Source organism: Terrapene carolina, unplaced genomic scaffold, assembly GCF_002925995.2.
Source record: "Terrapene carolina triunguis isolate 2854851 unplaced genomic scaffold, T_m_triunguis-2.0 Scaffold570, whole genome shotgun sequence".
Lineage (NCBI taxonomy): Eukaryota > Metazoa > Chordata > Testudines > Emydidae > Terrapene > Terrapene triunguis.
In genome coordinates, this window is record NW_020664921.1 from 94,585 (window position 1) to 113,334 (window position 18,750).

General features: G+C 48.2%; 1 protein-coding gene and 1 long non-coding RNA gene across 6 annotated transcripts in view; both read right to left on the reverse strand.

Moving 5' to 3' along the window:
* LOC112117296 (zinc finger protein 850-like) overlaps positions 1-18,750 on the reverse strand; it is an 80,922-nt gene that overhangs the window by 9,915 nt on the left and 52,257 nt on the right. The window lies entirely within an intron of this gene.
* On the reverse strand, positions 467-3,649 carry LOC115271351. Its single transcript, XR_003899920.1, has 3 exons — positions 3,609-3,649; positions 3,300-3,382; positions 467-504 (listed from the first exon to the last, which is right to left on the reverse strand). It is a non-coding gene; the product is annotated as an uncharacterized LOC115271351 (long non-coding RNA).

Sequence of the window (18,750 nt, forward strand, 5' to 3'; positions counted from 1 at the left end):
TGGCAACATTATACGCTCTCCTATCAAAAGATGAGCTCATCTGACTGTCACACAAGTCATGCATGAGTCATACACCTATTTACTCAATTTAGAATTCTACAGGTGGCATATTTTCCTCTTAAAATGAGGAAAAGTCATGAAAGCTCTAGTTATTAATGTATTCAATAAGGATAAATTAAATACAATTTTAAAATGACTGATAGCACCAAAAAAGCACATGTCTAAAAATTATTCTAGTGGGTGGGAGATAAGGCAAAAAAAGGGGGGCAAAGAAACTTGTCAAAACTTGTATAATTAATAAAGGTATAAAGTTATTACTATTCAGGTCCTTTAGAGACCCCACAGCTTCTAATATCCGAGTGGACAGGACTCCTTACCCAGCAAGACCACCATCTCATAGTTCTCCTGCATGACATCCCTGTAGAGGGCTCTCTGAGTGGGGTCCAGCAGAGCCCCCTCTTCCCTGGTGAAATGCACAGCCACCTCCTCAAAAGTCACCGGCCCCTGAAAGAGAAAGAGTCCAACACTCAGTACCTGCTGCCCCAGTCACAGCCCCACTATTCACGGAACAGCAGCACCAGGTAAATGGAAGCTCCGGAAGGCACATGTTAACAGAGTCCCACCCCCACCTTGCCTAGAGCAGCCAGGAGGCATCAGAGGGTGGAAAGAGAGACCCTGTCTCCCAGCTGACAGACGGAGGCAGGGTCTTCACATTTATCACATACCTACTAGCCAGAGCTTGATATAAGAGATGGGGCTGTCTCTGTACCCTGCTGGTGGCTCCCTGCTAGGAATCCCAACACTCTCCAAATAAAATATATGGAAGAAAGGGGAAGTCAATAGTAAAGAATATAAGTGAGAAGGTCAGAATTGTAGAAAATTGGTAAGGGAAGCTATCAGAAATCAATGACCAACCAATGAAAATAAAAAGGAAGTTTTTAAAAGTATATTAAGTACAACATTAATCTTAACAATGGTAGTGGTAAATTACTAGATGGAAATGACAGAATTATCAAAAATAATGCAGAAGAGGTAAAAGTGTTCAATAAATATTTCTCTTCTGTATTTGGAGAAAAACAGTCATATAGTCATATCATAAGATGTTGACGACGACACTCTTTCCATTCCAACAGTAACTCACGAGGACGTTAAACAGATTTAAACATGTCTATTAAAATTAGACATGTTTAAATCAGCAGGTCCAGATAACTTGTATCCAAGAGTTTTGAAAGACCTGGTGGAGGAGTGTGGAGGACTGTTAATGTTGATTTTAATTAGGACTTGGAACACTGGGGAAATTCCATTAGACTGGAATAAAGCTAATGCTGTGCCAATATTTAAAAAGTGTAAAAGAGATAAACCTAGCTAATTACAAGAGTACTAGTCTGAAATTGATACTGGGCAAGATAATGGACCAGCCGATACTGAATTTCATTAATTGAGAATTAAAGGAGGGTAATATAATTACTACCAATTAACAAAAGGTTTAGACACAATAGATCCTATCAAACTAACTGGATACCCTTATTGGATGAGATCAAAAGTTTGGCTGCAGCTAATAGTACTGATGTAATATACCTAGACTTCTGTAAGGCATATGACCTGGTTCAGCCCAATATTTTGACTAGAAAACTAGCAAGATACAAAATACACACAGCATACATTAAATAGATTTAAAACTGTGATTGTAAATGGGGAACAATGGTCGAGTGGATGTATTTCTAGCGGGTTCCCGCAAGGATTGTATCTTGGCCCCGTGCTATTTAATCATTCTTATCAATGACCTAGAAGAGAATATAAAATCATCACTGATAAAGTTTGCAGTTGCCACAAAGATTGGGGATGGTGGTAACAAATGAAGTGTCAATAGATTCAGGCTCCAGCACTGGGAGCCTGGGAAGTTTTCCTAGCCCTGGCTGGAGGGCAATTTCCTGTTCCACAAAGAGGGAAAGTTCCATTCCCAACTCCTGTGCCTTGAAATTAGGCCCTATCTCACACTACACCCCATATTCAGGATAGTGGGGTGATTATAATATGATTAGGACATAATTATGATGCATTTTGTGCAAGATGCGTCATGTTCGGTGTCATTGGAAATGTCATGATTTGCTGAATATGATTATCCTACCAGTGTGCATGGATCATGTTTGTATCTGAAGTTATGAATATTGACTATGTATCTGTATTTCAAATGTGCTTACTCTTGGTAACACCCACAACTAGCCTTTCAGGTACAACAGTGAAGAAGCCAGACAGTGCGGATGGCTCATCAACAAAGACAATGGACCGTAGAAGAGCTTAGCCTTCCTGTGAATGTTTCAGCCAGCCTATGAGTCATGGCTACGATGACTCAGCAGGGCATGCTAGGGCATGTGACCAGACCACATGACACTGAACTCCATTTTGTTACGTCTATTTTTCCACAAATTGAACTGGGAACTGAGTTTGGAACAAAGGGTTCCCGCCATGTGGAAAAGCTACATAAGGTGGGGTGTGACATCATCTCTTAGATAAAAGCAGTGTGATGTAACTAATCCAGTGCTTACTCGACAATTGGGTGGAGGGGAACAAGTATCGCAATAAAGAAGCCTGTACTGATATCCGCCTCTGGGTAAACCTGCTCCTTTTTTCTTCTAACAATAATCACTTTAAATCTATCTTTTTGCAGTTAATAAACTTGTTTTATGCTTCATCTTAACCAGTGTTAAGTATTTTGAGTGAAGTGTCTGGGGAAAATCTGAGCTTGGTTAGCACAAGCTTGTTGTGCGTATCTTTCCCATATCGAGGGGAAGGTGAATTATATTAATGAGCTTACATTATAGAGAGCCCTGTGCAACTATAAGATGGTATAATTCTGAATTTACTATACAGCAAGTGTGCAATGTTGGGGAGCTGGGAAATTGGCTGTTGTCTTCTATCTGTCCTTGAGTGGCTTAGGTAAAGCACTCAGGTAGCTTAGTTGGGTGTATGGCGCCACCTGCTGTTGTGCTGGGTGATAACAGGGCTTGGAGAGGGTGGCTGAATCTCCAGCAAAGCAGTGTGAGAAGGGCCAGTCCAGCTTCAGGGTTAGAGGGCACAGCGGTTCCCAGAAGCCCACCAGACTGCACCCCGGGGGTGACAACCCATCACACCCTAGATTACACAAGTCTCAGCAGATTTGTCACATCCTGTCCCCTCCCTTGTTCCACCCTAGATATTTCCTGCCTCCCACCACCTGTAGCAGCTACCACCTTCCTATGCCTTTACTGCTCCTCTCCCTCCAAGCAGAGCCCACCACCAGCTCCCTGATAATCTCTTACCTGAGCCAGCTCCATTGCAGCCATTTCCTTCCCCCAGGGAGGATGGGAGGATCTGGAGCAAAACGTGGACGTTATTCTGTAGCCTGACAGGACGAGAAGGGCAATGTGAGAGAATTCAGACGGGGCTTTTGTCCATTTCACAAGCCGATTCCCCCCAGGATTTTTCCCTGCTAATGGACATTCTAGGATCTGCCACACTGTGAAGCACAGAGTGACCTTATTCCAGTAGAGGCCTAGCCCCTTCCCACCAGGGTGTAACCCTCTGAGAAATGGTGAAACCCTCCCAGTAACAGTCTCTGTTACACTTACCAAGTTTGAGGATGATACCAAGCTGGGAGGGGTTGCAACTGCTTTGGAGGACAGGATTAAAATTCAAAATGATCTGGACAAACTGGAGAAATGGTCTGAAGTAAATAGGGTGAAATTCAATAAGGACAAATGCAAAGTACATCGCTTAGGAAGGAAAAATCAGATGCACACATACAAAATGGGAAATGACTGCCTAGGAAGGAGTACTGCGGAAAGGGATCTGGGGGTCATAGTGGATCACAAGCTAAATATGAGTCAACAGTGAAATGTTGTTGCAAAAAAAGGAAACATCATTCTGGGATATATTAGTAGGAGTACTGTAAACAAGACACGAGAAGTAATTCTTCTGCTCTACTTCGCACTGATTAGGCCACAACTGGAGTACTGTGTCCAGTTGTGGGTGCCACATTTCAGGAAAGATGTGGACAAATTGGAGAAAGTCCAGAGAAGAGCAACAAAAATGATTAAAGGTCTAGAAAACATGACCTATGAGGGAACATTGAAAAAATTGGGTTTGTTTAGTCTGGAGAAGAGAAGACTGAGAGGGGACATGATCACAGTTTTCAAGTACATAAAAGGTTGTTACAAAGATGTGGGAGAAAAATTGTTCTTAACCTCTGAGAAAAGGATAAGAAGCAATGGGCTTAAATTGCAGCAAGGGCGGTCTAGGATAGAGATTAGGAAAAAAAACTTCCTAACTGTCAGGGTGGTTAAGCACTGGAATAAATTGCCTAGGGAGGTTGTGGAATCTCCATCATTGAGGATTTTTAAGAGCAGGCTGGACAAACACCTGTCAGGGATTGTCTAGATTATACTTAGTCCTGCCTTGAGTGCAGGGGACTGAAATAGATGACCTCTCGAGGTCCCTTCCAGTTCTATGATTCTATGAGCCAAAGGCGAGAGAAGAGCAGAATCAAAGGAGTCACTTTGGGGGATGCTCCCTGTCATTGTCCCCAAGGCAGCTGTCTCAGGTTTACAAAGTTGTTTGATGCTTCAGCCTTTATACAGTCTCTCCTGGGAGTGCCCCCTTTCATGGGCTGGGCCTACTTATAGCTTTTGACAAGTGTGAACGTGGGGGCTCTGAGACTGGGCCTTCTTGCCTCAGCACACTTTGTTTCTTTCTGTGGCTCCTCAGTGAGTCTAAATGAGTAGATACTCCTGATAGAGACTGTGAATATAAGAAGGGCCCACTGTGTCAGACCAATGGTCCATCTTGCTCAGTGGCCAATGCCAGGTGCTTCAGAGGGAATGAACAGAACAGGTAATCATCAAGTGATCCATCCCCTGTCACCCATTCCCAGCTTCTGGCAAACAGAGGCTAGAGATACCATCCTTGCCCATCCTGCCTGTGACACTGGCCGATGAGGTGTTAGCTCTTGAAAAAGCCCCCATGTCTTAATTGAACACGGACAAACGTATAGCTGGAATCAGTCTGGCTCACTTGTGTTAGTATTGTTAAAAGAGGTATTAGGATTATAACAATGTGTTTAGACTTCATTGAATGCTCGTGAGTTGCTGCCTGGGTTAATATCTGACTAGTTGCATTGTGAGCCTCTGTGACTATGTAAATCAGCAGACAGCAGAGAGACTTTACCTATGTGAAGTGCTGATTGGCAACAGAATGCATTACATCCTGCCTCGCAGGAAAGGTCCATCAACACCAGATAGACTATTATGGGATGTTAAAGAAGACAAAAGATGTTTTTTTACCTCCCATTAGCTGAGTTTGCAGTTCAGAGCACATGGCAGGAAGGTGATAAAAACCCCATACAGAAGGAACAGATTATCTATATGATGCTTGGACTCTGGGGGGCAAAGTTTCTAGGCATAAGCAAGAGATCCCCAGCTGATTAGCCTGGGTTAGTCCTTAGGAAGATATAGAGCTTGCTTATCATAGAAGCTTCTATTACCTTTTGAAATTTAAGACTGTAACTTGTCTGCATCTATATGATTACCTGCTTTAACTTTGTAAACAACTCTTATTTCCTTTTAAATAAATCTTAATACAGGTTATTACAGGACTGGCTACAAGCATTGTCTTTGTTGTGAGATCTAAGATTCAATTGACCTAAGTAAGTGACTGGTCCTTTGGGACAAGGTCAGGCTTGACAAAGCCCTGGCTGGGATGATTTAATTGAGGATTGGTCCTGCTTTGAGCAGGGCGTTGGACTAGATGACCTCGTGAGGTCTCTTTCAACCCTGATATTCTATGACTGGCAGTAACCTGAACATTGCTGTGATTCGTGGTGTAAGTGAGTGGTTCTTAACCAGGGGTCTGGGGCCCTCTGGGGGGCCATTAGCAGGTTTCAGGGGGGCCGCCAAGCAAGGCCAGTATTAGACTCGCTGAGGCCCAGGGCAAAAAGCTGAAATCCCAGCGCATGGAGCTGAAGTCCAGGGCCCTGAGCCCCACCAGCCGGGGCTGAAGCCAAAGCCTAAGCTATGTGGATTTGTGGGACCCCTGTGGCATGGTACCCCCAGAGAGGAAGAAAGTGCCCCGAGGCCTCAGTCAGAGGGTTGAGCCCTGACACACTATTGGCTTAGAGGTTCTCTACCAGTCAGGAAGGGGGAGCAGTGATGGTTGGAGGGGTGAAGAGGTTTGGGGTATGGTGGGGGAAGAAGCATCTGGGATTGGATAACCTGGGGCTGGGCAGTCTCCATAGGGGACACTTGCTCCTCCTGTGCCCTTTTCACACCCTCTTGCGAGTAGACAATGACCACCCTCTCCCCACCCCCAGAGGCATGTCTGAGGACTCTTCAAAGTTACACCCACTAACTCTCTTCCTATTTGGGGTATAGTTCGGGGCAACAATTTCCCTCCAAGATCAACCCAGCTGGCTGTTGGCTATTCTGGTGCGACAGGGTGGGTGAAAGGCAGAACTGCAGCACTTCTCGGGCAGAATTTATTTTCTTCATGCAAAAAAAAAAAGAAAAGAAAGAAATTCTGTGCTGGACGTGAATTCTGTGCGTACGCAGTGGCGCAGAATTCCCACACGAGTAACTCACACCTGGCACAAACATAACCTGCTCACTCCCATCTCTTCTCCCTGTGTCTCAGAGTCCCAGAGCTGCTGCTGTCATTAATGCACACAGGCTTTCACTCCCATCAGTGCTGGTGAGACCCAATCCAGCTACAGGACTGAACCCTTATTCTCCCATCACATGGGACAGTCTCAGCTGAGGGGGGGATGAGAGGGGGAGGGGGTACAAAGGGAAAAGAGTTGTTGTAGCTATGTTGGTCCCAGGATATCAAAGAGAGGGATTTTTAATTGGTTCTAAAAGAAATTACCTCACCCACCTTGTCTCTCCAAGAGATTTGAAAGTGGTAGAAGGAGTCAAACAGGAAGACAGAGCTCAGGATCCCCTGGAAGAAACTACATTTCCCTTCTGCCCCTGGGTATGTTTGTGTCCTATATCAGGGACCATCCCATTCCTCTCACAGCAGCAAAGGGAGACTGCAGCCAGCCCCAGATGGTCTTTCCTGATCCTGGGATGTGTGTTGTGAGAAAGTTTGTGTGTAGCGGGTGCATGGGCTGGGTACAGCTAGACCAATCTGCAGAGTGGAAAGTCAGGGCAACTCCAGCACAGGATGGGGGCTGTGGGCACGGGTAGTAGTTCTGGAGCTGGGCCTCTGTCCCCTCCAGGTCCCATGGCAGATGGCTCTGGCAGCATCACTGTAGGGGAAGTTTGGGGTAGTGTCTGAGATCAGGGTGAGAATTGGAGGGGGGTCCATGCTCAAGAATGGGGGATGGAATTCACCTACCCACCCCTCTGCAGAGCTCAGCAACTAGGGATTTATCCAGTGAAGTGAATTTCACTCTGGGTGACTTTAAGCCAGCCACTGAAAGATCCTTGTGCCTTAGGTGCCACACTGGCCACGGGAGTTTACTGGTACTCCCTCCCCAGACTCCCGGGGACAGCCAGGGATAATTAGTGGGTTATGGGAACTAGAAGATGAAAATTCACTAAGAACAATGATATTTGTGTGTTTATTATTAAATCCCCAGACACCCACCAATCCCCGTCCTTCTTCCGATGAGCTATCAATATCTAAGGGACTCAGCTACTGATCCTGCAGTCAGTTCCTGCCCTTCCCCACGTTCTAAAGCAGCACTTTTAAGAACAGGCCAGGGAAACATGTAAATACTTTGAACCAAACTCCAGAAGCTGCTGAGCATGGAGAAGTTAAAATGAAACCAAGGTTCCATCTCTCCAAGGACCTGGCCCCTAGTGCAAAATTATAGACACTCCCCAGAAATATGAAATGGCAACTTCATAACTGATAGAATGTAATTTATCTACTGACTTCTGGGAATTACCAATAAAAAAAAAAAAACTCAACCTAGTGAAGGTGATATCCTGAGGAAAAGATCTCATGTGTCTTTATAAATCGGTATGATCTAATCTGGAACTTTATACACTAAAATGCCTAATTCATAGCCCTCTGGCGACTGCCTGGTGTCACTACAGGGCAGAATTAAGGTTGGGTGCCTTAGCTGTGAATTTCCATCCCCTAGCATATTGTGATTGCTGTTAAGTGGGTTTGACAAAATTCATTTTGTCTATTTCTTTCTTTTAATTTCAATAGATAATATCAATATTTATTTTTAAGCCCTTTTTTCAATGTTTATAATTTCAATGTTCAGAGCTGTGGGAAATCATGGGGGTCGTCAGACAATAATTATTTAATAACAGTAAATGTTGAGATTCCAAAAGCCAAATCATATAACTGTTCAAAGAGAAATTGTCAATGTCACACGCAAAATATACCATGTAAATATCCTTAAATCAAACTCGACTTTCTCCAGAAGCATTTCTGTATATTACCTATATAAATATTTTTTCATCTGTGTGTGTGTACAGTGAAATCAACATTACAGCAATTTATTAACAACAATCCAGTCCTTTCAGGTGTAACTTTAAGTATGAAGTACTTTAATTATTTCACTTCCTGGACTGTAATGGTTCATTTCAGGATAATTACACCCTCCCTGTGATGTATTTAACTCTCAGTACCGTAACCTCATCGTGATGTAGCTCCTGTCTGGGAGCTCTGCTGAGGACAGTGGCATTATGATCAGAAGACGACACTCTGACACATGATCAGAGACATATGGGGGAGGGTGGAGGATGAGGTAACATGGAGGCTACCAGAGTTGAACATGGCCCTACAGAATGTCGGGCCATGTTCCCTCTCAGCCTCTCCTACCTCCCAGAGTCCATAATTCTGAAAATGGTTCCCTGAAATCTAAATAGCCCCAGTATGAGAGACTGTGATTAATGCAGGTACCTTAGGGGCTGCAGCGCCAGCCATCTGCATTGAGGAGGGGGGTTAAGAATTGCAGTAGAAATGGGTTAGGCTGGGAGAGGGCACAGCTGATGTGGGACTGGGAGCAGAGTAGACCAACAGGCCAGAACTCATGGGGGGTTTGGGAGAAGAAGTCAACAGGACTAGGTAGATGCACTTCAGTGTATTTTCCCCATTAACCATTCTGCCATATATTTAATTTAGAAACTTTTCATTCACATCTAAACACCTTGGAGCTAAGTTGGGTTGATGCATTTCCACTTACAGTGGTACCGTTTTAATTAGATGCTTATGCAACACAAAGCAGTCAATAATTGGTGTGTTTCATTAATTAACTTGACTGTGTGCTGAGCATCGCTTTTTTTTTACAAAAAAAAAAAAAAGATGGTGTGAGCGAGTGTCAAAATTTTAGGCATTAAGAAATGGTAATTAGGTGTCAGTTCATTTCTCATGCATTTATCTCGTAATTTTAATTTCAGTTTTGAATCAGTATTAATACCATGTTGTTTTAATAGCATTAGGGTCTATTTGTATAATTGTTTGCAAGATTTCATTGGATATTGTGAACCTGCCGTCTTAACCTTTTATTTTAAGATTCCTAAATATAATCCAGCGCACCACTTCTGAAAGACTGCAAGCCCTGGCCTGTGGCATGTTCTTTAGAGAGCAAACACTTGACGAGCCCTTTCGCCCTAAAAAGCACTTTTGGCTCTTTGACATTGCTTTATCTGCACCACCAGAAAATGCTATAGGTAACCAGGTAATTACAGCAGACCTTCACTATGTATAGTTCTATCAGCTATGTGCCAAAACTCAAATGGTTCTGTTTGTTTTATCTTTCATTCAGCTTTGCAATTATTAGATCCCATTTAAAAACTGGAACTGAAATAACCAAAGCAAGTTAAGAAGAGAGTGACATCGGGCATAGGTGAGGGTAAAACAATAAAGGGAAAGAACTGACTATGCAAAAAGGAACATCCCAAACTATCAGAGCCCCAGACCCTCGTCCAAGTGAATCCACCCCAGCCAGGCATATCAAGCTGGGTCCCTGAAAAATTGCCCATCCCGTCTGGCAGTGAATGCTGTGTGTTCTAGATGGCGCTATGGTGTGTGCGTCTGCTCTGCTGACGTGCTGCTCTAGTACGGAATGCACCATGGCCACAGGGAGCAGAGACATGGACCCCTACAAACCAAAATCCCAGATATACCTCCAACATCCCATCCCCTCCCCCACCTCCACACTGTCTGCCATCCCCTCCCCCACCTCCACATGGCCATTCTCAGCCTATTGCTAACAGTTCCTTCCAGCCTTCAGCACTATAAATAAATAAAACATGGTGTTACAAAAGGTAGATTGTGCCAGAGAAACCTGGCATTTGATACAGGGATTTGATACAGATCCACATGGGAAACTATTCATTAAATTGGAGAAGATGGGGATTAATATGAGAACTGAAAGGTTGATAAGGAATTGTTAAAGGGGAGTCTACAAGGGGTCATACTGAATGGTGAGTTGTCAGGCTGGAGGGAGGTTACTAGTGAAGTCCTTCAGAGATCAGTCTTGGGACTGAACTTATTCAACACTTTTATTAGTGACCTTGGAACAAAAAGTGGGAGTGTGACACAAAGCTGGGAGGGATTGCCAATATGGAGGAGGACAGGAAAAACAGACAAGAAGATCTGCATGACCTTGAAAGCTGGAGTAATAGAAAATGGGATGAAAATCAGTAGTGCAAAATTATGTACTTAGGGACTAACAACAATAATTTTTGCAATGAGCTGGGGACTTATCAGTTGGAAGTGACAGAGGAGGAGAAAGACCTAGGTGTATTGGTTGATCACAGGATAATTATGAGCTGCCAATGTGATGCGGCCGTAAAATAGGTTAATGCAGTCCTAGGATGCATCAGGCGAGGTATTTCCAGTAGACACAGGAAAGGGTTAGTACTTCTGGCCTTAACATCTGTGAGTCTATAAACTGCGCTTTGTGTTGCACAGACACTGATGGAGATCAGGGCCCCATCGTGCTGCGCATGGCAGAGAACCTGACTGAGATCAGCACCCCCATTGTGCTAGGCACTGCACAGACAGAGAGGGACAGTCCTTGCCCCAAAGAGATCACAATCCAAGTAGACAATGGGTAAGAGGAAAACACAGAGGGGCTGTGAGTTCCCCCAGGTCACCAAGCAGGTCAGTGACAGAGCCAGGAACAGACCCTGGTAACACCAGAGCCCCGTCACCCGCAGCTTGGAAAGGTCCCCAGACCCTACTGTATTAGGCTGCAGGAAGAGGGGGTTTGTCCATGGATGCACAGGCTGTCTTGGCAGGGCAGTTCAGCTGCAGTCCCTGCACACAGCTGGGGGTTGTCCCCTGGGTCAGGAGAAGTCCGTGTCCAGTCCTGTGGGGCTGTGCTCCTGGCTCATACCTCCAGCACTCACTGCTGCCCCTCCATTACCAGCTGCACTGTTCAGCCAGCCCCAGGCCTCAGTGAGGTCACTGTCGTACCCTCCCCCGCAAGCCTTCAAACTGGGACATGGTGCACCAGTGCCAATCAGAATGCACTAGTGTAAATTCTGTCTATACTAAGGGTTTGCAACAGTGCCTAAAACACCAGTGTGGCAGAGACCTTGAGTACCCAAAACAGCAGTACGGTGGCACTAGAATTGGGATCTATTTCTAGCTCTGTCATGGACAGCCTGGGTGACTTTGGACACGTCAATATTTCTCCTCCCAAATTTAGACTCTTTACCCAGCTGCGCACTCATTGGGGTCTGCTCTCTCTCCAGAGCTGCTCACCACTAAAATCTGTGTGGGTGTCACCCAGAGCTAAGGTAGTTCAGCTCTGGAATAGTCTTACAAGGGTGGCTGTGGAGTCTCTTTCCCTGGAAGTTTTTAAGAACATGTAGGACAAACCTCTGTCGCAGATACTCTACATATACTTGGTCCTGCCTCAGTAGAGAGAGCTGGACTTGACAACATCTTGAGGTCCTGTCCAGCACTACATTTCTATGATGCTATGAAATATATACGTATAAAACACAACATACATAATAAAACCCACCACAACATAATGTCAGGCAATTGAGAAAAAAAAAATACACAAAAAAACACAAAAAACCGACCAAGGCATAAAATAACAATACAAAGGAAAAGAAAACAACACAATGCTAACTAATACAACCTAGGACAATATTACACAGTGAAAAAGAGCTCATCTCAAACCAACACAACACAGGCACCAAACATGCTGAGGCAAAACAATGCACCATAAAACTATGCAACACAACATGGTGCAATCGCAGTTCCAAATGGCACCATGCAAAAGAGATCAGCATAGAACAGGACACAGCACAAAACAGAATTATTTCAATGTAGGCATGGAAGGGATCTTGACAGATTGTCTACTCAAGCCTCCTGTGATGAGTCAAGACGAAGTATCCCTAGACATTTCCAGACTGGTGTACCTGTAACCTGATCTTAAAGACCTCCAATGAAGGAAATTCCACAACCTCCCTTGGAAGCCAATGCAATGCTAACTCACACCAAAAGAACACTGTACAAACACAAGCTGGGCTTGGGATTAAGGGGAGAGGCAAGAATTCAAACAATCTGGGTTCATTTCCCAGTTTTGCCCCAAATTCTCCATGCAAACTCGAGCAAATTAGTTCAGCTCTTTGAGCTTCAGTTTCCCCATCTGTAAAATGGAGAGTAGCCTCCCACCATTTGCCTATTTAGCCTTTGAGCTTTTTGTGGCAAGGACTCTCTGTCACTGTGGGCATGTCTACACTGCAGTTAGACACCGGTGGCTGGCCTGTGCCCGCTGACTTGAGCTCACATGGCTCAGGCTGCAGGGCTGTTTAATTGTTGTGTCGATGTTCCGGCTTGGGCTACAGCCCAAGGTCTGGCACCCTCCCAACTCGAGAGTCATAGAATATCAGGGTTGGAAGGGAGCTCAGGACCAATCCCCAACTAAATCCCCAAATGGCCCACTCAAGGATTGAACTCACAACCCTGGGTTTAGCAGGCCCTTTGCCTGAGCCTTGTGAGCCTGAGTCAGCTGACATGGGCAAGCTGTGGGTTCTTCATGGCAGGGTAGAGATACCCTTGGTGTCTGTTCAGCACCTGTCACAATGGGGACCCTGATCTTGGTAAGTGTGTGCAGAACCCTGCACAACAAGGTCCCTGCTCTCTGTAGGCGTCTGTGCAGTTCCTGGCACAACGAGTGCCCCAAACTCGGTCAGGGTTTGTGCAGTGCCCGGCACACTGGGGGACCTGATCTCAGGCAAGGCCTGAGCCACGGTCAGTACAATAAGAGCCCTGATCTCAGTCAGACACCTGGAGAGAAAAGCGGGAAGATTTTCAAGAATTTGATATCAGTATTTCAGAACTGAGGAGAAAATGGGGCACAAAGTAAATATTTGCCAATATAAGGGATAAGCACCAACATCTGAGTAGATTTTATGTCACCATTCAACCGTTCAAGAGAAAAAATGGGAAATTTGAGGGGATTATACAGCGATATTCAATCAACAACAGAATGGGACGGATTCTTCTTGCCACACATTCACACGGCCAGCAGGGAGCCCTGGGTGATGTCGCTTTCACAGGGGAAAGGAGTGGGGCTGGAGTCAGAAGGTCACTGGCTGTGGGGAGGGGCTGGCAGTGGGGTCTGGGAATGGGACTATCAGGCAGGGGGCTGGAGGGACCTGCTGGGTTGGATAGCATGGGGGAGGGGAAGTAGCTGGGACTGGGAAACCTGGGGCTGGGCCGTCTCCATGGGGGACACTTGCTCCTCCCTTCCCTTCCGGGCTTTCCATGCCCTGTTGCCAGCAGAGAGTGGCCCCCCAGCCCAGCCTTATCCCTGTCTCAGGGCTCTGCCACCTCTGCCCATTCACCCTCTTCCCAGTTCAGAAATCACTCAGGGGAACGATTTCTCACCTGAACAAGGACAAATCACTGCAGGTAAAAATGGGGGGAAACAACCGAAACCTGAGATTTGAACTGGACATTGGCGAAGTGGAGAGAAAATGGGGCACAATTGGGGGAGGAGAACAGAGACCTTCTCAGGGATTTGAGGGAAGGGGGGGTCACCCTGGATGTTGCTCTCTAGAGAGAAAGGGGGCAGGACGGGAGAGGATGGGGGGTCCCCACGGGAGGGGGCAGCAGTAAATCCGAGGGGATCTCAGCCCCCCCCTTCTCTCCCCGCTCCTCGGGGGTCACCTGCTCTTCTCCCGCCCCCCCGCCATGTCCGGGCTGCACAGACATTTTCCATCCGCCCCTTTCCCGGGTCTCCCCCCCCCCGCCCGGCAGCCCCCGCCCGGCCCCACGCAGGGACCCCAGTGGGGGCTGGTCCCCTCCCCCCGGGACCCCCCGTGGGGCCCCAGGGCAGAGCCTAGCCGGGCCGGGGGCGTTGGGCTCCTGCGGGGACAGCAGCTCCGAGCCCCCCGCGGGCGCGGCCCCAGGGAGCAGATCCCGGCGCTGCGAGATGCCGGGTCCCGCCCACGGACACTGGGGCAGAGTCACCGCCCGGCCCCGCCCCCGGGGCTCGCTCCGGTACCTGGAGGCTACACCTGCCCACGTGCCCGATGCTCTGGGAAACGCAGCCTTTATGAGCTCTGCCTCTGCGCATGCGGAGCTCTGCCCCCCCCCCCCCGCTATCTGTGGGCGGGGCAAAGACAAGCGCTCGAGCGGCACTAAACTCTTCTCCGGCCCCGGGAAAGGCTCCAACGGCGCCGCACGAGCCAGGCAGAACCGCAGCGCCCCGCGCGTTCGCAGCTCGCCTCGTCCTGCCCCCTAGCCCAACGTCACTTCCGCTCCCGGGAGAGTCAGGAACAACATCTCCCAGCCTGCTCCGGGGGCGCTTCCGCTTTCTCCAGTCCAGGTAAGGGCGGGCCCCGGGGCCATTCTGACTCTTTCCTCATCTCCCCTCCCCTCGCAGAGACCCCGCCCCCAGCCGGCGCCTCTCAGGCGAACTCTCGTGTCCTGGGGGCGGGGGGGAGCCTCAGCCCCGGGGTCTCTGGCCCGGCTGCCGGCAATGTGGGGGGGTCTCTGCCCGAGGGGCGAGTCCCGGGGCCGGTGTCGGGCAGCGGGTCACCTGCCCCCCCCCCGAGTGTCCGATCCAGAGACACCCGCGTGTCCCCGCGCCCTGGTCTGAGACACTCACCCCGGGGTGCCAGTCCCTACCCCCGGGGTGTGAGTGCCCCTGTCCTCCTGGACAATTCAGCTTGTGCCAGAATCCTGGGGGCGGGGCTCTGGCACAGACCATATGCTGCTGCTGCCCCCGTGTGATCCGGGGCCCGGGCTGAGCAGCTGCTGCTCCCCGGGGTCTGTTCGGGGGGAGCCCGGAATTAACCCCTCCGTGCCCGGCCGGGGGGGGCTTTCTCGGGGGGGCGCTGGGTCTCGTGGTTTCTAACAGCTCTGTGCTACTCTCCGACTTCAGGCCCTGACGGCGGTGTCCTAGCCTCCTCTCCTGATTTCTCTGTATCTGCCTCAGGGAAAGGTGGATGATAAGCTGCGAGGCGTTGAGAACGGCCACAACTGCAGCCATGGTCGCAGCGGGATCCATGCTCGCAGTGCTGTGGCGTCCGCGCTGTCACTGACCAGAAAAGTGCGCGAACTGATTTCCCGCCGGCGCTTTCAGGGAGGGAGGGAGGGCGGTAGTGACGGACGGATGAGGACAGTTACCCAAAAGCACCCTCGACACATTTTTTTACCCAGAAGGCATTGGCGGCTCGACCCAGAATTCCAATGGGCAGCGGGGACTGCGGGAACTGTGGGATAGCTGCCCACAGTGCACCGCTTCCAATGTTGACGCTTGCCCCGTTAGTGTGGACTCACAAAGTCGAATTACTGTCCTTAGTGTGGACACACACGTTCGACTTTGCAATATCGATTCTACATATTCGATTTAAGTGAAATCGAACTACTCTCGTAGTGTAGACATACCCTAAGCACATAAATTCAGCGGTGTGCGTCCATGTACCAAGGCTACCGTCGACTTCCGGAGTGTTGGACTGTGGGTAGCTATCCCATAGTTCCCGCAGTCTCCCCTGCCCATTGGAATTATGAGTTGAGCTCCCAATGCCTGATGGGGCCAAAAATTTGTCCCAGGTGGTTATGGGTAAATGTCGTCAGTCAATCCTCCCTCCTTGAAAGCAACAGCAGACAATCATTTCGCACCCTTTTCCCTGGATTGCCCGGGCAGACGCCATAGCACGGCAACCATGGAGCCGGTTCAGCCTTTTTTCACTGTCACCGTATGTCTACTGGATGCTGCTGACAGACGCAGTACTGTAGCGCTACACAGCAGCATCCTCTTGCCTTTGCAAGTTAGCAAAGACGGTTACCAGCCATCTGTACCGTCTGCTGCTTTGCAAGTTGGCAAAGATGGTTACCAGCCATACTGTACCGTCTGCTGCTGTCATGGGTGCTCCTGGCCGGCCTCGGTGAGATCAGTCAGGGGCACCTGGACAAAAATGGGAATGACTCCCCAGGTCATTCTCTTCTTTAAGTTTTGTCTAATGGAGAGTCAGTCCTGCCTAGAATATCAGGCAAGCCTACTAAAGAACCAGAGAGGCAAACGGCCGCTCTGGGTCAGAGCCCCAGACATCCTGCAGAAATGATGAGCTGCATGCCATTCTAGGGGGTGCCCCTACAACAACCCCACCCGTTGCTTCCCTCCTCCCCCACCCCTCCCGGGCTACCTTGGCAGTTATCCCCCCATTTGTGTGATGAAGTAATAAAGAATGCATGAATTTGAAACAACACTGACTTTATTGCCTCTGCAAGCAGAGATCAAAGTGGGGAGGGGAGGGCGGTAGGCTTACAGCGAAGTAGAGTGAACCACCATTCTGCACTTGCTCAGCCTATAGCTGAAAATGGGAATCTGTGATAAGCACTAGGATAGAAGCACAGGCAGGACTGAATCTCCATTTGTGTGTGGGCCTTTGGTTGACACTGGTAAAATACAAAATGTCCCAGGATATGTATGTTGGGGGACAGTTCTAAACGGCAGCTTTTTTTTTTATTTGCAGCAAAATGTAGAGGTATAAGTATCTGATTGTGAGCCCTGGGAGCAAGGGGTAGGCTGGGGTAGGTGCGACCGCGCGGTGCTGCCGACTGGGAGAGCAGCCTGAGGCAGAAGCCTCCAGCTGGCATGATATTCCAGGAAGGACTGAATCTCCATTACACAAAACTTAAAGAAGAGAATGACCTGGAGTGATTCCCATTTTTGTCCAGGCGCCCCCGACCGAACTCACCAAGGCCAGCCAGGCGCCCCCATGTCTGCCCAGGCGCCCCTGACCAACCTCACCAAGGCCAGCCAGGAGCACCCACAGGACGACAACAACGGTTACCAGTCATACTGCACCGTCTGAGGTCCGCAAGGCAAGGCAAGGGGCTGCTGCTGTGTAGCGCTGCAGCACTGCGTCTGCCAGCAGCATCCAGTAGACATCCGGTGACCGTGAAAAAAGGCGAGAAATGATTTTTTCCCCTTTGCTTTCACGGGGGGGATGGGTGGGCTGATGACATATACCCTGAACCACCCGTGACAATGTTTTTGACCCTTCAGGCATTGGGAGCTCAACCCAGAATTCAAATGGTTTTCGGAGAGTGCGGGAACTGTGGGATAGCTACAGTCGTCAGTCGCCCCTCCCTCCGTGAGCGTCCATTTGATTCTTTGGCTTTCTGGTACGCTTGTCTCAGCTCCTTAAGTTTCACGCAGCACTGTGTTGAGTCCCTGTTGTGGCCTCTGTCCATCATGGCCTTGGAGATTTTTTCAAATGTTTTGGCATTTCGTCTTTTGGAACGGAGTTCTGATAGAACAGATTCATCTCCCCATACAGAGATCAGATTCAGTATCTCCTATACGGTCCATGCTGGAGCTCTTTTTTGATTCTGGGACTGCATGGTCACCTGTGCTGATGAGCTCTGCATGGTCACCTGTGCTGATCAGCGCTCCACGCTGGGCAAACAGGAAATGAAATTCAAAAGTTTGCGGGGCTTTTCCTGTCTACCTGGCCAGTGCATCCGAGTTCAGATTGCTGTCCAGAGCGGTCACAATGGGGCACTGTGGGATAGCTCCTGGAGGCCAATACTGTCAAATTGTGTCCACACTAACCCTAATTCAAACCAACAATGTCGATTTCAGCGCTACTCCCCTCGTCAGGGAGGAGTACAGAAATCGATTTTACGAGCCCTTTATGTTGACAAAAATGGCTTTGTTGTGTGGACGGGTGCAGGGTTAATTCGAATTAACACTGCTAAATTCGACCTAAACTCATAGTGTAGACCAGGCCTAACAGAGATTTTGATTCAGGCCTGTATCCAGTCCCTTGCCTGGAACTGTGCCACCGAATTGAAGAAAAGCTGGGCATGTTTCAGGAATCCATTCCTCACTAACACTGCTGAGATTTTGAGTGGTTTTGTAAAGGATTCTACTTCCGAGAAGTGTAAATTTATCCTAACCAAGGCCAAGGATTTGGAAAGAGCACACACTCAGTTCTTGGTTTCCACCCCAGTAAAGGAAGCTATGGTGACAAATGACCCAAGGAAAATTCTAGAACTCCACTTCCTAGTTCAGTGGCACTGATTACCGTTCCAAAGGATGCCAGGGTTAGTCTGAGAACAATCATCCTTCACTGTTTGGCTCCAAAGAGAGAGTGCTTCATAGGACATTGCTTCCTCATGGATCCCAAACTGGCTCATAGACTCATAAACTTTTAAGGTCAGAAGGGACCATTATGATCATCCAGTCTGACCTCCTGCACAATGCAGGCCACAGAATCTCACCCACCCACTCCTGTATCAGATCTGTGTCTGAGCCATTGAAGTCCTCAA